The sequence below is a fragment of the Lissotriton helveticus genome, chromosome 12 (assembly GCF_964261635.1).
Source record: "Lissotriton helveticus chromosome 12, aLisHel1.1, whole genome shotgun sequence".
In the NCBI taxonomy this organism is placed as follows: domain Eukaryota; kingdom Metazoa; phylum Chordata; class Amphibia; order Caudata; family Salamandridae; genus Lissotriton; species Lissotriton helveticus.
The window spans coordinates 792,389,945-792,414,918 of NC_136073.1; the positions used below are offsets into that span (position 1 = coordinate 792,389,945).

At 45.9% G+C, this 24,974-nt stretch overlaps 1 protein-coding gene and 1 non-coding gene across 3 annotated transcripts in view; one reads left to right on the plus strand and one right to left on the minus strand.

Moving 5' to 3' along the window:
* Nucleotides 1–24,974, plus strand: part of KANK3 (KN motif and ankyrin repeat domains 3) — a 173,756-nt gene that overhangs the window by 15,529 nt on the left and 133,253 nt on the right. The window lies entirely within an intron of this gene.
* On the minus strand, nucleotides 4,152–4,247 carry TRNAI-UAU (transfer RNA isoleucine (anticodon UAU)). Its single transcript has 2 exons — nucleotides 4,210–4,247; nucleotides 4,152–4,187 (listed from the first exon to the last, which is right to left on the minus strand). It is a non-coding gene; the product is annotated as a tRNA-Ile (tRNA).

Genomic DNA, 24,974 nt, shown 5'->3' on the forward strand with positions numbered 1-24,974 from the left:
AGCCAGGCCCCGACATCATCAGACCACAGGACCCTCCCTTCCTCCGTCACATGGACTCTCGTTACCAGGCAGAGCCAATACACCCATTACCAGGTAGAACCAATACACCCATGTTGGATCATCTGCAGGCCGAGTGGGAGCTTGAAATAGTTTGTCCCACTGTGTGTTGATCCCCTTTATCGAGTGATTCAACACCCTGACCGAGTCCCTGCCACCCCGGGATAGGTTGAGACCCTACCACCGTGCCACCTAAGTCCTGAAGACCCACCCACAGTGGAGAAGAACCCATCAATGAGTATTCGCCTCCCCAGTTTAGCCAATTCAGCCCCCCCTAGGTGAAGTATCACCGCTGACAGGAGGTCGGGCTGCTGAGCTATAAATCCCTGAAAGAAGCTCCTGAACTGACCATGGCACAGACCCTCCAACCAACTCTTCCCTGTCCTGCATCCAGCGTGTTGTTTGTGCTGGCCCATTGTAGCTCCACCACCTCTGGTGATGAGTCCCCCCCCTGCGTGACAGGTTTGAGAAAACTGCAGCAACCAGGAAAAGACCAAGAAAACATGGGTGACAAATTCCCACTTCCACCGTAGGGAATGGGTAGCACTTACACCTGCCAGGAATACCTGGGCCCTTGATGTCCTCTTTCTCGACGTTTGCTTCCCGTTTTTTGTCCACCAGCTGTTGATGTTGCGGTGTGGAGCACTCCTCCGATATCCGCCATGGACCCAGCCGTGACTGACGTAAGCATCCCTTGGGCTGTCCACCTGTTGCAGCCATTGTAATGTGGGGCACTCCAGGTATTCACCACGGACCCGGTCATACATAAATAGGAAAGATAGACACACACCATTAGTGTTCCGGCAATAACTGCTGTACACGCATTAAACTTACATTACCATCAATCGCTAAGTTTTAGATAATCTTAGTGCCAGGTCACCACACATTAACACGTCGACGGAAAATGTTAGCCCTGGTAGGCTGTAAAATTGGCCTCCCCTCTTCACAATCATTGTTACCCGAGAAAGTTGTGCTGCGGGCGAGGACATCGCCTCTTAATCCTGGATTTCTACCCACGTCTTCATGCATAGGATCTTATGTGTAAAACAAGACAGCCTACTTAACAGTGCAGCATCCCAGTCTTTAGCTAAAAGAATTAGCACAGCCCCATCTCCGCCAGGCCATACGCTGACCCAAGGACCGTTTCCGCTCGCCGCTTTGGCTTCTGGGAGATATCATCCCAGCCAACCGGCATGATCACATGGATCCCCAGAGCTATCTGATGCCGCAACCAGGCTCTTGGGCACCTTTTAGGTGCGACATCAGGGTGTGTATCACTATCAGGACCCCAAGTATTCTGTCCAAAGGCTCTAGGCCCTGTCTCTATGCCATTCGTGGTTCCCCCACCATGTTATTACTACGTGGCTTTGGTACCCCCTATAGCTCAACGTATATGGTGCTAAATTACAGTGTGCTATATAAGTTTCGACACTGTAAATATTCGCCTCAAATCTCATCATAGGCTCAACGTATCTTGTGCCAATTTACTTGTGTGTGAAATAAGTTTACTGACTGAACTAAAGGGATGTGTTTAGTACAAATACACCTATTTATTGGCATACCCCTGTTCTTTTCCATTTACTCATTCATGAGATTAAAGACTGGTAAAACAAGCTGCTCTATATTCCCTAATGACTTGGCTGAAGGCTGCACGCAATACAGCTAACCCTAGGATAGCTCACTAATAATGTTGACTTTAACCTATCATCCATGCAGGGTCCTATGGACAGGTGCAATGTTTGGACTGGTGCAATGCCCCCCCTAGAATAGTCAACAGCACCTCATATGGTGCTTACCTCCACCGTGCAATCAGCCCTTGGTTATACCTTATTCGTGAATGGTTCCATGATTGTTCTAACTATCACCTCCGCAGACACCAATGATAATCATTCTAGAGCGTCAAAATTGACTTAGGTCAATGGCCGTACTTTGCGTAAGCTAAATAAGCCAGACCATCAGTGCCACCCATATCGTGAAAAGTTCCAGGAAGCCAATGTTGCTGGTCAGGCCCCATGTCCTCCATACTCCCGGCCACTGTTGCGCGACCCATCTGTTTCCTAGAATGGCGCCGAAGCCCACACTCCCGGCAGCCTCCGTCCACAGGCCCAACTCTGCTGATGTTGTCAGCGGGCCAGGCCAGACTACCCTGCCGTTAAAATCCTCCAGGAATGCCATCCATATAAGCATATCCTGGCGAATCTCAACCGACAGCCGAGTGCGGTGGTGCTTCTCCCTCAGCCCCTTCATTGCCTGTGCAATAGAGCGAGAAAATGGGCGAGCCATGGGGATGATCCTCAGTGCAAAGTTCAATTGCCCTACCACCTCATGCAATTGCTGCAAAGTGACCTTCTCCTTCCGGAGGCATAACTGTAGCGCTGCCTTGAATTTGCCCACCTTGTCCCTAGGTAATCTAAAACATCCCTCCATTGAGTCAATCTAAATGCCAAGGAATTCTAAGCAGGTGGTCGGGCCAACCGTCTTCCGGGCGCAAGCGGGACTCCAAAAGCCCGCATGAGCACGCAAAATTCCTGCAATGCCCGTGCACACTCCTGAGATCCCGCTGTACCCAGGAAGAGGAAATCATCTAAATAATGCATGACCCGCTGATGGCCCGTCACTTGTCTCATGGCCCTTTCAAGAAAAGAGCTAAACATCTCAAAGTAAGCGCAAGATATAGAACAACCCATAGGCATGCATTTGTCCATGTAGAACATATCCCCAAAAGTGAAACCTACAAGCCCCAGTAATGGATGAAAACATTGCAGTTCCCCACTAAAGAAAAGTAACGCAGTAAATTACGAGACCTTTTCCTCCTGTAATAAAAGTGAGTCTCTCGTATTTTATGCCACACTAATCAAACAGCATATCGATTTCTTGGACCATAGTGTGATGCTTCATTGCCCGGTACCCTTTTTGTGAAGCATTATCCTGGGACCCTGTTAGGCTGATACATACGTGTTCTTATGGCACAGCAATAAGGATGCACATTTCTCCAAACATACACCGAACATTATGACGTGTCAGGCATGATACCGAGTTCCTAAATACATCACTCATATTCTAGGTCATGCTCGCTCTTACATCCTATACCAGGGATAACTTTATATGTGGCCTATGTTAGCAGCTGAGGGTTAAAATTCCCTACCTACCTCGTAACTACCTTCAAACAATTGATAATGACAATTAAAGGACGTACATATTTGTCTGTAAGACTCGTGGGCAATGTCATAGCCTCCATATGTAACCAAAATACGACCTAAATTAAGGCCATTATTATACTTTCACTTGATATCCCCTGTGTAAAATGCTTTCGTTTCCTGTCCGATACCCACCTGTTTCGAAATACCGCTACAGAATGCATTAATGTCGTTTCTACACACTATAGATATCCACTATTACCATTGGGTAAATTTTAGTATAAAGTTTATCAACCTTTAATGTCTAAAAGGCTGAGTCAGCACAGCCGAAAGGCAGACCCTTTTCCGGCCCCTCGCAGCATACCACGTCACTACCTCTTATCACTGAGTCATCCTGCTACGTCTGTGGGATACCACAGTACGAAGTCGCAAATTTGCCAAATTTTTTCCACGCACAACTCTCCAACTGTTATATTATGGCCCTTATCGCTCAAATTGCTGTGTGGAACCTCCAGGGATAACAATGGGTGACAGTGCCAGCTTGATGATACATTCGTACTATTTATAGGAACGAATCTTGCACTACGCCCTATCAGGTCTCTGCCGCAGTGCCTAGTATACGGCTTTGTTGCAACTTGGCTCGTTTTGAACATGCAGAAATGAAGCACCTCTTCCCTAACTACTTGCTGCTTCAGCCACCCTTGGACCAGGTAGTGCCAGATCGGACCCCGACAGACGGGGGAGGAAGGATGGAAGGGAGTACACATAGTCCCCAGCAGGCTGTGTGCTGTGGCAACACAATCCGCACACAACGGAGTGTGGGCTTTGTACTGATATCCCAAGCGCTACGGGGGAAAAAGGGACCCGCAGCCCTGGTTACTATCCCACCCGTCTCCTTAGTTACCACAGAAATAATAATCACTGCCTTGAAAGGGCCTTGCGCTCACTAGAATAAGCTGCTCCAGGTGAGGCCCGAACTCACAACCTCGGCATGCCTCAATGCAAGTTACGGCTGTATAAGTACCACGCGCTAACCGATTGCGCCACTGGAGCTCGCTCCTATGAAGTAACTCGCACACAGTGCTATATTTTATCGGCGATGGGACTCAGCATTAGTAGGTTGAGTGCCTGCCGCCGAGATCTGAAAATATCTCGCTCATCCCAATCCCTCGCTAAATGTTAGTACCGAGATAATTACAGTCAAAATAAAGACATGATTGGGGAAGCGATTACACTGTTTCCCCGCCATCTAATCACCATGATGTACGGCTCACTCGAGTGACCGCTGCGCCCTTCGGCGCGATTGCGTAGTAACGCATTGGACGCTCGAACTAGTTGAAGCTCCAATTCCGTGACTCATTCATTAACCCAAAAAACCATCGTGAGCGTCGTCAAGGCTGGGCACAAGAGCCGCCCGCGCACCCGCGGAATACACTGTCTTACCGCCATCTAACCCCATGATAGACGGCCCACCCAAGCGACCCCTGCGCCCTTCGGCGCGATTGCCTAGTAACACACATGGACGCTCAAACTAATCGAATCCCAAATTCCGTGACTCATTCATTAACCCAAAAATATTGCGAGCGTCGTCGAGGCTGGGCACAAGTGCCGTATTCCCCAATCTACTGAGGAACATCCGTTGTGATGCTGGATAGAGCTTTGCATCCCCGACTTTGACGAGCGCAACACCCGTGCTGTCCCTGTGACCAGGAGCTTCTCTCTTCTTCCGTTTAACTCCTTTTATACACGCAAGATGCACGTGGACTCGCCTGAAAGCCACGTCATCCCAAGACTTGAACCCTGGTCTCCCCCCCCGGATGACTGGACATTTAAAAATGCAGCCTACGCTTTAAAGCGGGAAACGCCGAAGCCCCTCTGACTGCTATCACCCTTTTCCTGTACAGGGCCTTCCCCACCCCCCTCAGCCCGCCCACGTCGACCAGGCAGGAGCCCGCAGGCCCAGGAGCCCTGCCGGCAGCCGCAGACCACAGGCGCGGACTTCGTACCGTCGCCCGCCCCGGATACCCCTCCCGCAATCCGCGGCTGCACACAAGGCCCCCCGGCACCCCCGACTCCCTACCTGGCGAGATGGACGGCTGCAACTTGACGCGCCTCTCCTCCTCGTCGCCTCTCGCCATGCGCTTGGCTGGGGTGAATCACAACCCGATGAACCTCCAACTCCGGCCGAGGGGATACGAGGAAATTTAACACTAAGTTTAAAACTAAAAACAAAGAAGCCCCGAGCGCGGGGCACACCGTTTCGGCGAGGGAGCGTCCAGGGACAAGGGGGTCTCCTGGGCGCTCCCTATCTCTTTATTCCTGAGGGGCCAGGTGGCCCCTCCTCTAGCCCGCCCCCCCTGACCCGGACCTATTTCCCAGGATCCGGGTCAAGGGGGCCGCCAGCCAATCGACGGTGGGCCGCGCCCCCCAGGGCACGCCCCCACCGCCGAGTGGCAACCAAGGAGACAGTGGGGGCGACGGTCGCCGCGCCGCCATGCGTGCGGGGGGGCCGAGGGCCCCCCCTTTTCATATGGAGGGGAAACTTGTCGCATCGGTGCACGCTGTCCTGCAGTCTCCAAACATCATTGCAACAGCCGCACTATTGGGGCAGAGGCTGGGCCGCACTATTGGGACAGAGAATGGACTGCACCATTGGGACAAAGAATAGTCCGAACTATTGGGACAGAGAAGGGACCGAACTATTGGGACAGAGAATGGACCGAACTATTGGGACAGATGATGGACCGAACTATTGGGACAGAGAATGGACCTTACTACTGGGACAAAGAATAGACTGAACTATTGGGACAGAGAATGGACCGAACTATAGGGACAGAGGATGGACCGAACTATTGGGACAGAGAATGGACCGAACTATTGGGACAGATGATGGACCGAACTATTGGGACAGAGAATGGACCTTACTACTGGGACAAAGAATAGACTGAACTATTGGGACAGAGAATGGACCGAACTATTGGGACAGAGGATGGACCGAACTATTGGGACAGAGAATGGACCTTACTACTGGGACAAAGAATAGACCGAACTATTGGGACAGAGAATGGACCAAACTATTGGGACAGAGGATGGACCGAACTATTGGGACAGAGAATGGATCGAACTATAGGTACAGAGGATGGACCGAACTATTGGGACAGAGTATGGACCGAACTATTGGGACAGATGATGGACCGAACTATTGGGACAGAGAATGGACTGCACCATTGGGACAAAGAATAGACCGAACGATTGGGACAGAGAATGGACCAAACTATTGGGACAGAGGATGGACCGAACTATTGGGACAGAGAATGGATCGAACTATTGGGACAGAGGATGGACCGAACTATTGGGACAGAGAATAGACCTTACTATTGGGACAGAGAATGGACCATACTATTGGGACAGAGAATGGACCGCTCTATTAGGACAGGAGATGGACCGCAGTATTGGGACAGACGATGGACTGAACTATTGGGACAGAGAATGGACCAAACTATTAGGACAGGAAATGGACCGCAGTATTGGGACAGACGATGGACTGAACTATTGCGACAGAGAATGGACCGTACTATTGGGACAGAGAATGGACCAAACTATTGGGACAGAGGATGGACCGAACTATTGGGACAGAGAATGGATCGAACTATTGGGACAGAGGATGGACCGAACTATTGGGACAGAGAATAGACCTTACTATTGGGACAGAGAATGGACCATACTATTGGGACAGAGAATGGACCGCTCTATTAGGACAGGAGATGGACCGCAGTATTGGGACAGACGATGGACTGTACTATTGGGACAGAGAATGGACCGCACTATTAGGACAGGAAATGGACCGCAGTATTGGGACAGACGATGGACTGAACTATTGCGACAGAGAATGGACCGTACTATTGGGACAGAGAATGGACCGCACTATTAGGACAGGAGATGGACCGCAGTATTGGGACAGACGATGGACTGAACTATTGGGACAGAGAATGGACCGTACTATTGGGACTGAGAATGGACTTTACTATTGGGACAGAGAATGGACCATACTATTGGGACAGAGAATGGACCTTACTATTGGGACAGAGAATGGACCGTACTATTGGGGCAGAGAATGGACCTTACTACTGGGACAGAGAATGGACTGTACTATTGGGACAGAGAATGGACCGCAGTATTGGGACAGAGAAGGGTGTCCGGCATTGCTGTGAAGAGTGGGCACCTCGGCTCTGCCTCGAATTCACCACATTGATGGGGAGGCCGGTTCTCTGCGGTTCACCCTCTCGACTTCTGCACAAACACAGCTGTCCCTTAACTCCTGGGTGCCCCAAACCTGCCCTCCCAGCCCAGCCCTGCCCTGCGCCCTGGTGTTGTTACAGAGACTTCCTGTGGTCTTGGCTCGCAGCTCCATGCTTTACTGGCAGGCCCGGCGCCCGTCCCCGCGCCTCTGTCCCGCAGCCAAGGCCCGGGCTGTATTTATTCAGCGGTGCACAGGAAGCGCTGCCCGGAAGCGATAAGAGATCTGTGGAAGGAAAGGCCGGCGCGGTGCATTCTGGGAAGGATGTTGGAATCCCCCTCGTGCAGCCTCCCTGATGAAAACGCGGGGCAGGGTTTTCCCAGGAGCAAGGTGGGCGGTGGTTTACATCAGCAGAACCACTTTGTAGCAAGTTGGCACCGATGCCAGCGTGGGAGTGGGGATGCCTGGAACATCTCTGAGACGTTCATGTGTAAATGGCATTCACAGAGATTTGCTTTAACTTGCTTGTGCTGCCCTTCCCAGGGGTATTTTGTTTGTGTCCAATGGCATAATGGGAATATGGTCGTTGATGCTGAATGGCGTCATTGGTTTTAGTTGATATATTTTAGCCAGTTGGAATTTCCTTTGTTTTTATTGTTGGTCGAATGTAGCTAAAATTCCAAAACCCCATTTGCTACTACTTGGTCCAGTACAAGCCAGTTGCAACTGGTGGACTGGGATTACCATGGCTTTCAGAATAGGGGTGAGTCCTTTGCATCCGTTCACTTGGTGAACGGGGCAGGTGGATGCCATGTTGGGTCCAGGCAGGAGAGTTTGAAACACTAAAATAATCCCTATTGGACTTTGCGATGTTGCGTTGGCAAAGGGCCGTTAATCTCCCTAAAGGTACCAAGCAAAACCCGGTACTGATACAGGCCTGAACAGGAAACCTAAAGCAGCCTGGGCAATGTTTACGGACCAGCCCCTGATGAAGAACTGCCCGGCTCCCAGGGCCCGGAGGCTGGAAATGCTTGCCTGCTGCCTTTCTTACTGGGGATGGTGATATTGCAGCACTACTGCAAAACCAGCACCCAATAACAAAACCGGCCCCCACCCTTCCAGCCTACCGGGGAAACGCCCAATGCCCGGTACGGTCAGTCCGGCCGTGCACTGAATGTTTGCACTCAGTGGGTGAGTGGTTTACTTCAGCTGCTCACGGTACAAATATGACACCTGAATCCATTCTGGGTTTCAAAATGTTTTTCGAATAGCAACCACACTAGTCGTGTACAAGCTCCAAATCTCTATGAGTGAACACAACACCACCCTGGTATCTGTGTGACTGAACTTGAATTATGTCCTATAACTGACCATTTAAAGACATGGCCATCTTCAGGCGTGTAGCCATTCATGGGGATGATGCTGGTCCTCTGGCAGGAGCTGCGGTGGGCCTTCTGCTTCATTATGGGTGCTCTTACTACTAAAAGTAGGCCTAGAGGCCCGTTTGCCATACTTGCCCTAGGGCCGAAGATCCTCTTGCTAGGATGCTCACTGGTGGACCACAGTGTACAAACAGTGAAAGAGTCTAGGAGGTGGGTGGTATCATTGAGTTCATTCTGTTTCTTTTTTATGTTTACACTACATTTCATTCCATCGAGCACAGATTGCTGATTGGGCACCAGAGCACTGTGCATGTGGAGAGGTTTGAGCGGTGTTACCGCAGTCTTTTCACCAGTTCTTGCCAAGACTGACCTGGTGTCTACACTGATGGAGGTTCAGAAACACCTGGCAAAGGTAGAGGGGGGGGGATCTGGATTGTGCCAAAATGTGCGGGTATGAAATGAAATGAAATGAATTTGTACTTGTATAGCGCACTTATACCCCATGGGGTTTCTTGGCGCTGTACACATACCGCTGTGGAATCCTTCCTGGCTTTTCCCTGTGAAATGCCCACTTCTGGGCACCCCCAAGGTGAAGCCAGGCATCCCAGCGCTGTTGGGGCCGTTTGGCTTTATCATAATATGAAACCAGTGATTTTTAAACTCGTAGGTTTTTTGTTCATACTGGACATAGTAATAGTTCTCTGGAATTACGACACCCAGCAGTTTGGCGATTCCTAGCTGTTTTATTACAACATCAGAAGTTCCAGGATGTACATACCAAGGCGGCCATGTTGATGGTGCACAGAGGACAGTGGACTCTGGAAAAGCATTGACCAGCATTTATCGCAAGCTCAAACCTAGCTTGGGACTTTATGCAGGCTTGGCCTCTGGTTTCAATAAAGTAGGTCTAAAAAACATACAAAGTCTATCATGTTGGTCAAAGACTCTGTGATGTCACTTCTTACGATGTCATTGCAGGGTTAATGGGCGTGTGATGTCACTTCCCTTATTTATATTATTTAGTTGAAATAGAAAAGCCACTAGGAGTGTTTTGCCAAGACATAACAACCAGTAAGCGGAGTGATACGCTCATTAGGACATTCTTTAGACAGGAAGGGATTTAGTAATGCTTGATTAAAACAAGATCAGAAAAGATTGCAATTTGATTGTTCTTTACTTTCCTGTAGTGTCCTTGCCATTAATTAACCAGATTTCAAGACCTGGAAGAAAGGCAATATGATGTACTTTATCTATTCTAGTGATGTAACTATGAAAGTATGAACCCCCCAATTGCAGGTTTTCTCAGCAAGCAGGTGACCGATGGCAGGGACAGATGCCGCTTGCCTCTGAGGTTGACTCCCAGGGCTCGACTTGGGGTACCACGCGAGTGGACGGCGTTCCCTCCACTTATTTTACCAGGAGCTCGATAACTGGAGCAAATGGAGCCACACATTCACTCTTTGGCCTCTATGGGGCGAGATCAGAGCTCATTCAGAATGCTGCTCACGCGCTGACTTCTCTGATGCAATCGCATCTAAGAGGTGAGCGAGGGGAGGCAATGAGTCTGATGGTGCGAGCCACCTTTCATGACGTCACTTCCTGTCGTGACGTCAGCGTCCCCCCACTTCTTTTTTTAGGACTTGTGCCCTGGTGGCTCCCATGCTCACATGGCACACATGCCCTCCTGCAGCAGGGCCTGCAGGTACATATGTGTCACTATAACCTGGGCCAGAGAGATGAGACGTCAGGATTCTTCGAATGCAGTGACGTAACACAAAATGATTAGGCCTCTACATGCAGAATGTGGGGAGAGGCCCCTGAAACTCAACATTTTTGGGCTGAATGAGGGACCACTAGACTTGGAGAGGGACTGGCCCACAGGCCTATCAGGCAGTGCCCAATGCACTAGTCAGTGTGTGGGCCGTTTTTTTTAGCAGTTTGTGGGCCTGGTTTAAGGTCAAGTGGGCCGGTTTTTAATGTTGATTTTCCTGATATTACCATAAGCTTTGCTTGCAGCAAACACAAATACATGCAGTCTCCCATCCCTTGCAAAATACCCATACCGTGTGACTTTAAAAGTTATAAACTGGCCTGATTTGTAACTGAGAGCCACTTTTTGTAGCTATCTCGCTTGCTAATGGGAGGCACTTTTTTTTTGTGGTGCCCGGGCCTATGTTTTGACACAGTCTGCCCCAGATAGGGGCTACCACGTCCGCAGGAGAATGCAGGTCATCCATTTTACTTATAAGAAATAGACAGTTCTGATTGTGATTCAAGATTATATGTAGAGATGAGTGAATCACTTTTGTCAAAACGCAAACCCTGAAAGGTATCTTGCAAACTACTTCACTTATGGAACAGACGCACCGTTTTTTATGCATTTGCTCCCAAAAGGAGTTTTTGAAATTGTGTGAATTGGATTGAATTCTGTGATGTTTGTTGGAATTTTCGCACCACCATTAGACCACAAACATGAACCAGGAAAAATTAAATGTAATTCGTTTTTTGTTGCAAATTTTAAAATCTGAGGAATAAAAAGTGGTTTGAGGTACGTTTTCTGTTTCGCAAAACAAAAAACATGAAAAAAAGAATTGAGGCCTAACAATAATGTTGCTGAACATCTTTTTGTTCAAGTCTATTAGGATAATTCAAACCTGGCTCCATCTAGAATGTTGTCTTCCTGTTCTTTACAGGCTTACATGGATGGTGTTCAGTTTCATGTCGGGGTCTTGTTGCGGAATCCCTCAAGATCCTGGCTTGTGCCTTTTGGTTTTCTTTGGAAGATGATGGAAGCTGGTCACAGTTCACTAACAGGTTTATTGGATGTTGAGTATTGTGGGATTAGCATTTATTTGGCAGCCATATCTGAGAGGAGGGAGGGGCCTAGAAGCTTAGTGCTTTCTACAAGCAGAAGAGGTTTGTCTTCAAAACTCTCTGAAACATATGGGCATTCCTGGTGGTTTGGAGGGTGGTAGGGCATAGAGGAGGAAATCGTAGCGCCCAGCCATCAAAACCTTTGAATCTGGGCAAGCGGTTAGAAAGCTGACAAAAGAAACTTCATCACAGCCATGTGGAAGGCCGGTACTGCAGGTAGACATTAGGAAACCCACCTGTATATAGCTTTATCAGGTCTTGGAAACTCAGCATTGCTTCCCCAATGTTTACTTTTTCCAATTGCAGCAAGTTAAGTCTCTTCAAAATAGATGTAATATGTGTTCTTTGGCCAAGTATGGATACATCTGGCCAAATATGGCAATATCTGGGTCTCCTGTCGCTGAAAGGGACAAATGTAAGACATATTTGGGAGTGTTCAATGCACAGAGGAGTGAAAAAGCTCCCTACAATCCTATAGAAAGTGGGCTTGCATCCTATGGATGTCAATTATCTACTTCTGAACAATTAACCGTCAGAGGAATGCTTCGATTGGAGACAACAACTGAGCCTGCCTGGCATTTTGTGGAATATGAATCCAATATTTGCATATCATTTCATTTATTCACCCAAACAATCTGTGCCCTCTGCATGCTGTGAAATGTCATTTTGTTGGTCGAGCCTAGGCAGCGCGCATGCATTGCAAGACCTGTTGTTATCTTCTCTATAGGCTTTTGGCGTGTCAATGAATTGCCATTTGTTAGTTCTTGTGCCATTTAGAAATACAGGGTTTTTATTGGTGCATTGGGTCTGATTCTCCCAATTTTGTGTGCTTCAGTCACGCCCAGGCGATTTCACTCATTGTTTGCTTGCGTTGGCCATCCCAATACGTCCGCGGTTCCTCCTGGTCATCCTGATCTGCCTTTTTATTTTGTAGGCTTTCAACATTGTTTTAGGCTTTCGGGCCGTTCCACAGAGCAATGTTCTGTTCGGCACCTGCAAAGTGGCAATTTCTGCCTGTTGAGCTATGCCAATAGCACTAACTCAAAAAAAATGCGAGACCTATTGAATTTCTAATGCTTGTTCAGCCATATGTTGTCTCACCCGCCAGGTGCACTTGCTTGCACATGGAGGACAAGAGTGCACAATTTCCAAGTGTCATGGGTTTGTGAACCCAGAGCTATTTTTGACTGTTTTGACTGTTCAGAAATAGATTGGCAGGTGCTGAAAACATCTGGCCTGGTCTTTAAGTGCATGAAAGGACAGCATTTATTAGGGTATAATGTGTCCTGTCTGCCCCGGAGTGTCTGTCTGGACCCGAGATGCTGCGGATGAGGGTCCCCCTGCCATCCTTCCCAGATAGACACAAGGGCCTCATTGTTAGTAGCGATGAGTCTGTGACATTCAGCCCTTCTTTGGAATTTCCCTCCGCTGGAGCTTAGGAACAGAAGCTCATTTCTGCTCCAAAAAGGGCAGTCTACAAGAAATAGTAGATTCCCTCCTCTCTTGACTCTACGCGTGTGAATTCCGGAGACAGACATCTGTACATGACCAGCCGAATGCCTGAAGTTGGTAGTGGACCAATATGGATGAAGTAGTGGATGGATTTATGGAAGGAACGATAAATGCATATAGAGACAGACAAACATACAGACAGACAGATAGATAGATAGACAGAGGTGCGGATGAGTAGATAGATAGATAGATAGATAGATAGATAGATAGAGCTGCAGATGAGTAGATAGATAGATAGATAGATAGATAGATAGATAGATAGATAGATAGATAGATAGATAGATAGATAGATAGATAGATAGATAGATAGATAGATAGATAGATAGATAGATAGAGCTGCGGATGAGTAGATAGATAGATAGATAGATAGATAGATAGATAGATAGATAGATAGATAGATAGATAGATAGATAGATAGATAGATAGATAGATAGATAGATAGAGCTGCAGATGAGTAGATAGATAGATAGATAGATAGATAGATAGATAGATAGATAGATAGATACATAGATAGATAGATAGATAGATAGATAGATAGATAGATAGATAGATAGATAGATAGATAGATAGATAGATAGATAGATAGATAGATAGATAGATACATAGACAGACAGATAGATAGATGATAGATAGATAGATAGATAGATAGATAGATAGATAGATAGATAGATATGCAGATGAGTAGATAGATAGATATATAGATAGATAGATATATAGATAGATAGATAGATAGATAGATAGATAGATAGATAGATAGATAGATAGATAGATAGATAGATAGATAGATAGAGCTGCAGATGAGTAGATAGATAGAGCTGCGGATGAGTATATAGATAGATAAATAGACAGATAGATAGATAGATAGATAGATAGATAGATAGATAGATAGATAGAGCTACGGATGAGTAGATAGATAGATAGATAGATAGATAGATAGATAGATAGATAGATAGATAGATAGATAGAGCTGCGGATGAGTAGATAGATAGATAGATAGATAGATAGATAGATAGATAGATAGATAGATAGATAGATAGATAGATAGAGCTGCAGATGAGTAGATAGATAGATAGAGCTGCGGATGAGTAGATAGATAGATAGATAGATAGATAGATAGATAGATAGATAGATAGATAGATAGATAGATAGATAGATAGATAGATACATAGACAGACAGATAGATAGATGATAGATAGATAGATAGATAGATAGATAGATATGCAGATGAGTAGATAGATAGATATATAGATAGATAGATATATATATAGATAGATAGATAGATAGATAGATAGATAGATAGATAGATAGATAGATAGATAGATAGAGCTGCAGATGAGTAGATAGATAGAGCTGCGGATGAGTATATAGATAGATAGATAGATAGATAGATAGATAGATAGATAGATAGATAGATAGATAGATAGATAGATAGATAGATAGATAGATAGATAGAGCTACGGATGAGTAGATAGATAGATAGATAGATAGATAGATAGATAGATAGATAGATAGATAGATAGATAGAGCTGCAGATGAGTAGATAGATAGATAGAGCTGCGGATGAGTAGATAGATAGATAGATAGATAGATAGATAGATAGATAGATAGATAGATAGATAGATAGATAGATAGATAGATAGATAGATAGAGCTGCGGATGAGTAGATAGATAGATAGATAGATAGATAGATAGAGCTGCAGATGAGTAGATAGATAGAGCTGCGGATGAGTAGATAGATAGATAAATAGACAGATAGATAGATAGATAGAGAGATAGATAGATAGATAGATAGATAGATAGATAGATAGATAGATAGATAGATAGATAGATAGATAGATAGAGCTGCAGATGAGTAGATAGATAGAGCTGCGGATGAGTAGATAGATAGATAGATATATAGATAGATAGATAGATAGATAGATAGATAGATAGATAGATAGATAAGGTAGCCATCTACCTATATATCCATCCTTTTATGTACCTTTCTGGTGGGAGGTATAGGTTAATAAATGATAAGACCTAAACTAGATTATCAATGACCACTTTCATTCCTGGCAACATTCTAGCAGGCAGCACGGTACAATGCAAACAACCAGAATGCGAATGCCTGTTGTTTGTGGCACTTGAGGTTTGTTGGTCCTTTTATTTGAGTATTTTGTTCTAAAATGTAGCTCTAAATGCTGGTTTTGCACTTTGTGTAATTTCTCATAATTTAATTTCTGGCTGATTCTTTGCATACAAATGCAAAAAGCAAATTGCGTACATTTCACACACCCAAAGAAATAGTTGTCCCCACCAAGAGGTCATTTGGTCCTTCAGTTTAAGTGTCTCATTCCGACCTCCCTGGAGGCTGGCCTATTAACTATGTTCCCTAGAGTTACATGTAATGGGGGCATCTGTCATCTAGAATTATGTGGTATTGTGAATGGCTTCCAGAGGGCTTCAAAAGAAAAGAATAATTATGCCAGAATCAGTTAGTCAGGCAAAAGAGTTTATTTAGATTTTTTTTAAAAACTATTTATGCATCACAACAAACTGACATATGACATTTTAAAAATAGAAAAAAAAACATACAAAATAAAAGCACAAAACATGTAATTCATCATAGGTTAATTATTCCAAAAAAGTAGACCTGTCCTGAGAGCTGAAGTCTAGTCACCACAAAACTACAGAGTGGAGAGTTCATTGTCAATAAACTTAAAACGCCAGTACACAAGTTTGATGACCCAGTGATATCATGAACTCTCTTAAAACTTATGTTCAAGGAGTATATAACCTATGCAAAAAAAAAGTGCTTATTCAACTGAGTCGACTGACTCAAAATCCCATCTCTGAGACACAAAGGGTCTGATTCAGAATTTGGCAAATGTGATGGATGTCCCATCCGCCTTATTATAAGTGTATTATATCCTCTGGCACTTGTAATACGGTCTTAATGGATATATCACTGCATAAGCTTTCCATTGTGTTATGAGCATAATGCACCCAAGGAATAGCGTTGTGAGTATCCATCCCAAGTATCTCAGTCAAAATCAATGCAGTCAATTCCCAAAAACAGTTACAGCAAACTGAGACCCATAATAATGACAAAGGGGCACAATTTCTGATCATTAAAATACCAATCTTGAGTTATTACACAGCTATCTCCTGGAGGAAAGCTGTGGGAGGCTGAATTACCATCAAACAACTCTATTTTTTTCCACTTGCCGATGTTTGGCTCCCACATAACCCCAATAGCGGCAGCCGGCAATTAAAACTGGTAGGACGGTGGGGGGGGGGGGGGGGGGGGGGTTAGAGAATAATTTTAAAAAATGTAAAAAAAAACACTTACCTGCCGCTCTGCTCTGCTCCTGCTGCCGACCGCCGTGTTCCTCTTGCTCCTCACATCCTGGAAGCCAGGGGGGGGTTGGATCCTCAGGGCACAGGCTCCCCACCCAATCCAGACGCTGCTCTCTAGCACGAGAGCAGTGCCAGGATTGGTCTGAGCGGCCTCGTCTGCCACTCAGACGGTGCTTGGGAGCCTGTGGGGTTTCTCTGACTCTGCCGTACAATACAGCCAGGTTGGAAAAACATAAGTGTGCAGGTGTGTTTGGCTGGCCTAGAATGGCTGGCCATACATACATGCGCACTTAGAAGTGCACATTACTCCTGCCTGCACGGGCCCGGCCCTGCCCCACCTGTCGGACGTAACTAACTTCGACAGAGATAAATAAAACGATAATGTGTTATTATCATTTTATTTATCATCTGCTGGCAGTGGGGCGACGCTCCTCCCCCATTACGGAGGAGCCGCCCCTGCAGAACCCGATAAGCCAGCAGCATAGCTATGGGCACACTTGTGATCACATAAAGTTTCAGGAATATGCATTCACGCTTTAGTCCTCCTAAAACGCAGGCAACCACAATTGATTCTTGCTACAGAAGTCAATTTACTGGTTATCAGTGGCCATCCAATTCTTCCCTCACAGCTAGGGAAAACAGTACACAATCTCAAAGGAATCACTCATTTTGGAAAGCATTCCCTTAGGTATACCTCATTTATTCACTATATTTTATTTGGAGAATTGAGGTGCTTTCTGCAGGCACAACTCTGGGAGAAATCCACTAGGTGCATAGAGTTATAGCACAACTTGTAATTCGGATGGACCACTAAATCCCGATACCCGACTCTTCCAACACCAGGGACCCTATAACAGGGGCCTAAGTGAAAAGCATGGTGCAAACATTGAGGAGGGCTCATTCCGAGTGCGTCTGTGCATCTCTTTGGTATGCTATAACATGAGATGTGCCTGGAACATCCATACCGGACATGGCGCTGCTCATGCTCCATTGCTCATCGCCCAGGCAAGCCTTGATGCTGGAAAGACATGGGTTTCCACATCACACTGCCACCCGTATTACTCCAGATGTAACATGAGTTATCAAACAGGGGCCTAGATTTACAAACTTGTCATACAACGCAGTGCAAAGTTGCTGCACTCCGTGACAGATGCAAAGAGAACAATTGATGGACAGAATGTTGAAGAGTGTCATACATTCACCCCAGTACAGAGATCTGGGCCTAAATCCATTGTTTTGTTGCTCCCCATTGTGTTCCAGTTTAAACCCAATCATATGCAAATCAGTCTTGACCCTGTGCCACATGGGAACAGTCTGGCCTGAACTGCCAGGCCCGGTTCTCCCTGGACTGGAAAACAAGCATCCTAGGTCCGGTTTTGGGGTTTCACCCCTCATCAGCCAGGCTAGCTTGACTCCAGTGGCATGGAGAGCAGAGAGCCCACATCATGTGTTTGTGACAGAGAGAGACAGGGAAAGCGCCATATCCAGTGGCATAGCTTGGGGACAGTGGCAGCTGGCAGGACTCGCAGGTGGTGAGGCGGGGGCAGGCGCGATGTAACGTGAAGAAAAACGAAAAAATTGCACACTTAACTTGCCGCGGTGTCCGGCCGCCGCGTCTTTGCTGCTTGCTCCTTTCTCTCCTCTTGGGACAGGAAGCCAGTAGAACAACCAGCTCCCCTGACCAATCGCAACGCTGCAATGCAGCGTTGTGATTGGTTTGGAGCGTCCTGGTTCGACGGTCAACCAGGGAATGAGGACCTGGGCTTATTCTCCATGCAGGCTGTAATGCAGCTTGCATGGAGAACGGGGAAAGTGATATGACTTGTTTGGGCGGCCTGAGAGCGCTGAACAAATAACAAATAGTAATTGCGAACTTAGGAGTGGGAAACCACTTCTCCCCTACCCTTCTATTTGAGCAGGGCAACCCCGCCCACCCACCCTCCCGCAAAAGAAGGAAACATAAAATGATAACAACTAAAAGTTATCATTTTATACTTCCTTTCCTTCACACTGCTCTAAGCAGTGAGGCAACGCTCCTCCGCCATATCGGAGGAGCTGCCAATGGTAGGGAGGCCACAGGGGCAGTTGCCCCGGGTGAAAAATTCTTTGGGGGTGCAAAATTTTAATAGAAAAATAATTTGGATGACGATATTTTTTTCTTTTCAACTTTTGCACCAGGAAGTGCTTACGGTCCATGGGTTAAGGGGCGCAAAACTTGCTTTGCTCCGGTTGCTGTCAACTCATGCTACGCCGCTGGCCATATTTACAGAGATATATCACTTTTCTGCTCTCTCCCAAGTATTGCAGGACAATCATGCTGTGAGTGCCACACACACATTTGCACCATAGTGCAAAAGTGTCTGCGTGAGTTTACCATAGGTTTTGTACTGGAAGGGTACCTGTTGAGTACAATATACAATGCCTAAACAAAAATAAAACTCTTCTCAATTTGCATATTTGTATAATACAAATATGAAAAGTGGGAAAAGTTACGAGAAATAAAAAGCATTTCTCCTTTTTAAAGCCTGCTTTCAAGTGACGTTCAATTTTTACACAAAAAATGCCACTTTCCCCTATTAAGTGCATACTTATGTCTACATTATAGCATTAAAGAGCGCTGCAGAGGGCTACACTGGTTGATGAAAGGCCTCCAGGTGAGTTGTAGCCGGATGCTGCAGGTGAAAGATTTTAACAATAGATAGGACCTTTAATGACTGGTGTAGCCCATGGCAGAAGGGCTCAGAGGCTATGAAAACATTCCAACCTCTCAGGGAGGAATATTCTAAATTAATCAGCTAGAAAAAGAAACACAATTGTTGGAATGTTGGAGCAGAAGGTCCTTTAACAGTCATTATTGGCCCTCGGCCACTCCATTGTCTTCAATTGATTTCTTCACATTTCAATGTTTATTTTTCACACAGCGAGTATTTACCATTCACATGGACTGTAGTCGAAGAGCTAGATTCACACAGTTAACAAGGCAGTGACAGTTGTGATAGTAATAGTTTTACAGGCAGACATTACTAGTTTTGGGCGTATTGCTAGGGCCACTAAACGCGATTGGGTTTTGCTATGTATATGTGTTACCTTTGCCTCACAGCCGATTGATGTGTATGTAAGAGGATTTGTGATCCCTCTATTTCACAGTCGATTGATATTAGAGTCTAAGTCCAAACGGTTGTATGTTCTTACTACGTATTCCGTTGCAACGCATGCCTTTACCACGCTTGCGTTACAACGGAATGGTATTTCTACGCATAAACTTTCCCTTGAATTCTTCCGTGGCGACGTCGTACGTTGTTAAGAGAAAGCAGAAGTTTTTTTCCGTTTCCTCTTTAACTACGCTGTTTCCCTGCACATCTCAACGTGTCTTCTGGTGAGATTTTTTTGGGGGGGTATACCCCCCCAAGCCCCATTTTTTTTTACCCTTTATCACACATACCTTTACTACGTACCTCGTAGTAAAGGTATGCGTGGTAAAGGCTTTCGTTGTAACCACACATGCGTTGTAATGCATGCGTGGTTAAGGTATTCGTTGAAACGGCCGCGTTGTAGTGGCCGTTTCCCGGTCCAAACCAGTATAAGTTTTTCTTTGACAGTATAGAGTTTAAATATTCACCTGCTCTATATCGACTCCATAATATTGACTACCACTTTCAAAAAAGCAGTGATCTGAAAGAAGATGGGTAGTTTTGAGACAACCGAAAACCTTCCTGCACACAGACATTTCTGGAATAGAAACTTCCCAGGCTGTCATGTGCTGGGTGGGTATAAAGAGAGGTATACAGAGAGCATAGGAGTTGTCAAATCTGATTTAAATGAGGTTCCCAGTCTTCCATGGTTGATGATTTTTGCATGTAAATACAGACTGGAAACAATAGGAGGTTAGACATTGGAAGAACGAGAAATCCACCAAAAAAGCGGCGGATGACGAATCTGCCATATTTAGAGTGGCATTGACAACAATGTTCCAGGTAATACAGTGGACAGGACACTTGCACATTTTTGGCTGATGTCCCCTATCTCCCAAACTCTAAATAACACCCCATGTTGTTTTCCTGTCTGCTTTTATTTATTTAATACGGAAAAATACAAAAGGTCTGTTGTCTTTTACCAGACTCTCATGTTTTCCCATGACCACCACGGCCACTGGAATTATTTGATTTTGCAGGATTTACCGCATAATGGTTTTGCTGCTTTTGCCACATAGTTCATCATCTGGTGCACAATCTGCACATTTTCACAAAATCTAGTGCCTTGCTCAAATGGATCAAAAGTTACTAAAAAGGCTCGACAGTTAAGATGATGATCACCCCAATGCTCAACTACTTGCTGTCCATGCTACCGCTATCACTAACAACAGACTTCCACAAACAAATCGACAAAGCCATAAACTTGTTCCTATAGGGGAGCAAAAAACCTAGAATAAGTCTAGCAAAACTCAGGCTGAAAAAAGAACAAGGGGGACTGAACCTCACAAACTATAAGGTCTTCCAGTCGGCATGCCTTGCCAAACAAGGGCTACACTGGTTAGCGCCAACACCAGATTATGTGCCGGTATGGCTCGAGCTAGAAAGAAGCATTTTAGGAGGGGCTGACCCAATAATGGCCCTCACGGCAAACAAACACCCAGAAGCCAAAAACTCAATAATACAGAACACAAAAATAGCCCTACTGAGACTAGATAAAGAGCTAGAAGTAGGCATCAGAGGCACCAAATGGGAATCATTATGGTACAACTCCAAAATCACATACAAAGGGAAAACGCTAGGCAGCAAAGAATGGCTAAGCAGAGGCATAACCACACCGGCACAACTAGAGGCAGGAAGCAACCCACTCACCTACAAGATGATCCAACACACAACGGGCCTACCAGATAAGGAATTCTACGAGTTCCTAAGAATCAAAGCAGCCATCACCAAGGCAAACCTTTCCAAACACAAACCAACCATCTTACAATACGCACAGAACCTTAACGCGACAGGTCACCAGACAGCGCAGATCTACAAAATAATCACACCACGCACCACCACCCTTAATGACAAAACGATAGCGTTCTGGGAAGAAACCATCCGCAGACCACTGAGTGAGGAAGAGAAGGCCAGACTATGGACATCAGCGTCCAAAAACAAGATCACACCACAGCTAGCACAAACAAAATTCTGGATACTACACAGACTACACTGGACACCGGCGAAACTAGAGAGAGTAGGGGCTACCGACAACAGTGAGTGCTGGAACTGCCACAAAGCAAGGGGAGACCTGGCCCACATGCTATACGAATGCCCCAAAGTCAAAGCGTTCTGGAGCAAAGTATACAACCTAATAGACTCGATCACGGGCTGCCAGATACAAAGAGGGCTTGCAGGGATAATCACCGGCTTCCTAGAGCCACAACTCCAATCCAAAGAAATACGAGATTTGGTAGACATGCTCCTAGCGGCAGCTGTTAAAAACATTCTGGGGTACTGGAAGAACTCCAGCAAAGCCACTTTCAAGCGCTGGTTCAACTGGGTGACATTCCTCCGGGCAGCAGACAACATCACCGCCAAACACAAGGCGGCGAACCACACAGCCAAAGAGGACATGTGGGTAGCCCTAGACGAATATCTGAAACGATAACCCCCCCCCCCCTCTCTCTCTTTCTTCCTTTCTTCTCTCTCTCTTGCTTGCCACCACCGAGCAACACACATGTGAAGCCCAAGAAATACAATGTATACAATGTATATGCGAAACTTTCATATTCAATTCAATAAAAACTTTTGGGAAAAAAAAAAAAAAAATTACTAAAAAGGTAAAACCATTCGCAAAGGTGGACGGGTCATCTATGCAGAAGAACAACATGTGGAATTAAATAAAGGAAGGAGATTTCCTTAAGCAGCTGCAAATATTTTTAAGCCAACATTAATATTTTCAGATAACTGTTTTGTTGTATTTCATATGTGAGCTCAGCGAGTTGATACCTAAAGGATATCTACGTGTGAATATACATTCATCGGTTACATGAGTAACTATAACAGGTAAAACTTTGTATTTTCAAAGAACACAAAATCAACATGGAAGACTGTGTTTAATATGGGTGAAAATTAAATATGAATAAAATCCACAGAAATGTTTAATACATTTAATAAAACTGAGAGTTTTAATTTTAAGACGCAAGGCAATTATCAGGGTGTTTTAAAACTGTAAAAAAATAAATGCCAAAGCCAATTAGGGGGTTGGAACGAAAAGACAAAGCTATCTTCATGCGAGGGGGGATTGGGCCGGGAGACTGCTGTAAAATGATGTTTTAATAAGTGCATTCACTCATAACCTCCGTGGGATGTGGTTTTCTCTTCGCTTTAAAATTGCTGGTAAATACTGTGTATTTAAAAGCTTATGGCAGCGCATGAGAGAACGCTGCTATTAAATGCACTTCAGTGTACAAAGATAAAACAACCTGCAATTATGCGCTCGCCCCCCACACACGGAGACCAAACATAAGGGAAGACTGTGCTGTCATTTTTACTGTTTACAGAATGCGGTTTTTGGGAACAGTTAACGGCATTTTCAGACAAAGGGCCCGGTCTAAAAAAAGACAGGGCCTGTCATTTCTTCTATTAAAAGGTAAACATTTCGGGGGAGGGGCCGCGTGGGCCATGTGTGGCGCTCGACAGTGTCCTGAAGCTCCTGCTCTCGCGAGGAGTGGGACTGCGGGAGTGTGGCACGTGGCCGCGCATACACGACGGCAGCTTTTAGTCACGCGGGTCGGCAGTGCGTCATATCTGTGATTACAATGACCAGTGGGCCAACCAGTGCTTCATTGGTGAAAGAAAGGACGTTGGTGCCCAAAGCTCTGCTCAGAAGCCGGTGGCCCGTCCAATTAAAAGTGGGCACGCCCCGTGCCTTAAATTGAGAAATAGAAGTGCAGGAACTCTCTAGCAGGGTACCTGCTTGTTTCTGAGATGTGCCGGTAATCTCCAATTTAAAAGTATTATGTTGCTCTTGAGAAGTGCCGGTACTCTCGCTCTCTCAAAATAAAAAAAGTGCAGATACTCCATACTGGGCAGTACCGGCCCATTTAAATCACCGAGTGCACCGAATATCAAGGCTGTGCAGTATTTAATGCACTACCAGACACTCCCTGTCCCTTTCTCTTGCAGGGTCCTGCTTTTTCTCTTTAGGGCAGTTTTGCAGTCTTTCTCTTATAAATTAAGCATGGCCAAGCCCAACGCTCAGCTCGGGCTGCGACTGTGCTGCCGTCGTCAGTGTCAAGTCTAGGGGTCTCCGCTTGTGCAAGGAAGTGTCCCCTGATCGAGAGTGACTGACCGGTGATCTCTGACGTCAGATGCCAGGTGGCTCTGCGGTGACATCTGTCGTCTAGTGTAGCGGTCTAGCGGTTGAGATCTGTCACCTGATGCCGAGCGTCTCTTTGATAAGATCCGTCAACTGATGTGGAGCGGTCTCAGGTAAGATCAGACCCTGTATCCTGAAGGACTCACTATCAAGAGCTTTCAGTGGGTGAGATGTGCTTGCGATACAGAGCAGTCATCTGATGCATAGCTTCACAGTAGTGAGATCTAACACCTTACTAGGAGTGGCTGACGGTGAGATCCGTCTTCGGATGCTCACAAGTGACTTTTGTAACTCACTGCAGAGCAGCGCACCGTGAGATCGTTCAGTTGATGCTGAGCGATCCACTGATGAAACTCACTAAAGAGATCGAACGCCTTACACAGAGTGGCTGAGGGGTGAGATCTGTCTCTTGATGCAGAGCGTCTCATTGATTAGATCGCTCAACTGATGCAGAGTGGCCTCAGATTAGATCAGACCCTCAATCCTGAAGGACTCACCGGTGAGGTGAGATCAGACCCTGAATCCTGAAGGACTCACTATCAAGAGCTTTCAATGGGTAAGATGTGCTCGCCATACAGAGCAGTCATCTGATGCGAATGTATGATGTTATCCCGCTGTATTTCTCCCCGCAGGGAATCACAACGCGGTCGTTACACCGACCGCGTTGTGATTCCGCATACCATTAGTCCGCAAGTCGGAACAACGACTTGCGGAGTGGGGGGGGGGGGGGCGATGGATGTTGGAATTTACTATTCCAACTCCAGTCTGTGCGGACAATAGGGAAGGTGTTGGATTTTAAATCCAACACCCCCCTCAGCAAGTTGTTGTTCTGACTTGTGGAGTAATGGTATGCGGAATCACAACGCGGTCGGTGTAACAACCGCGTTGTGATTCCCTGCGGGGAGAAATACAGCGGGATAACATCATACATTCTGATCAGAGGACTGCTCTGTATGGCGAACTTAATGCGGTTATTGAAACCCCCACGTTGTGATTCCCTGCAAGGGTAAAGATTTGTGGTAAACGTTGTTTACCATCTGATGAATAGCTTCACATGGCTGAAGGTGAGATCCGTCTCCGTATGCTCACCAGTGACTTCTG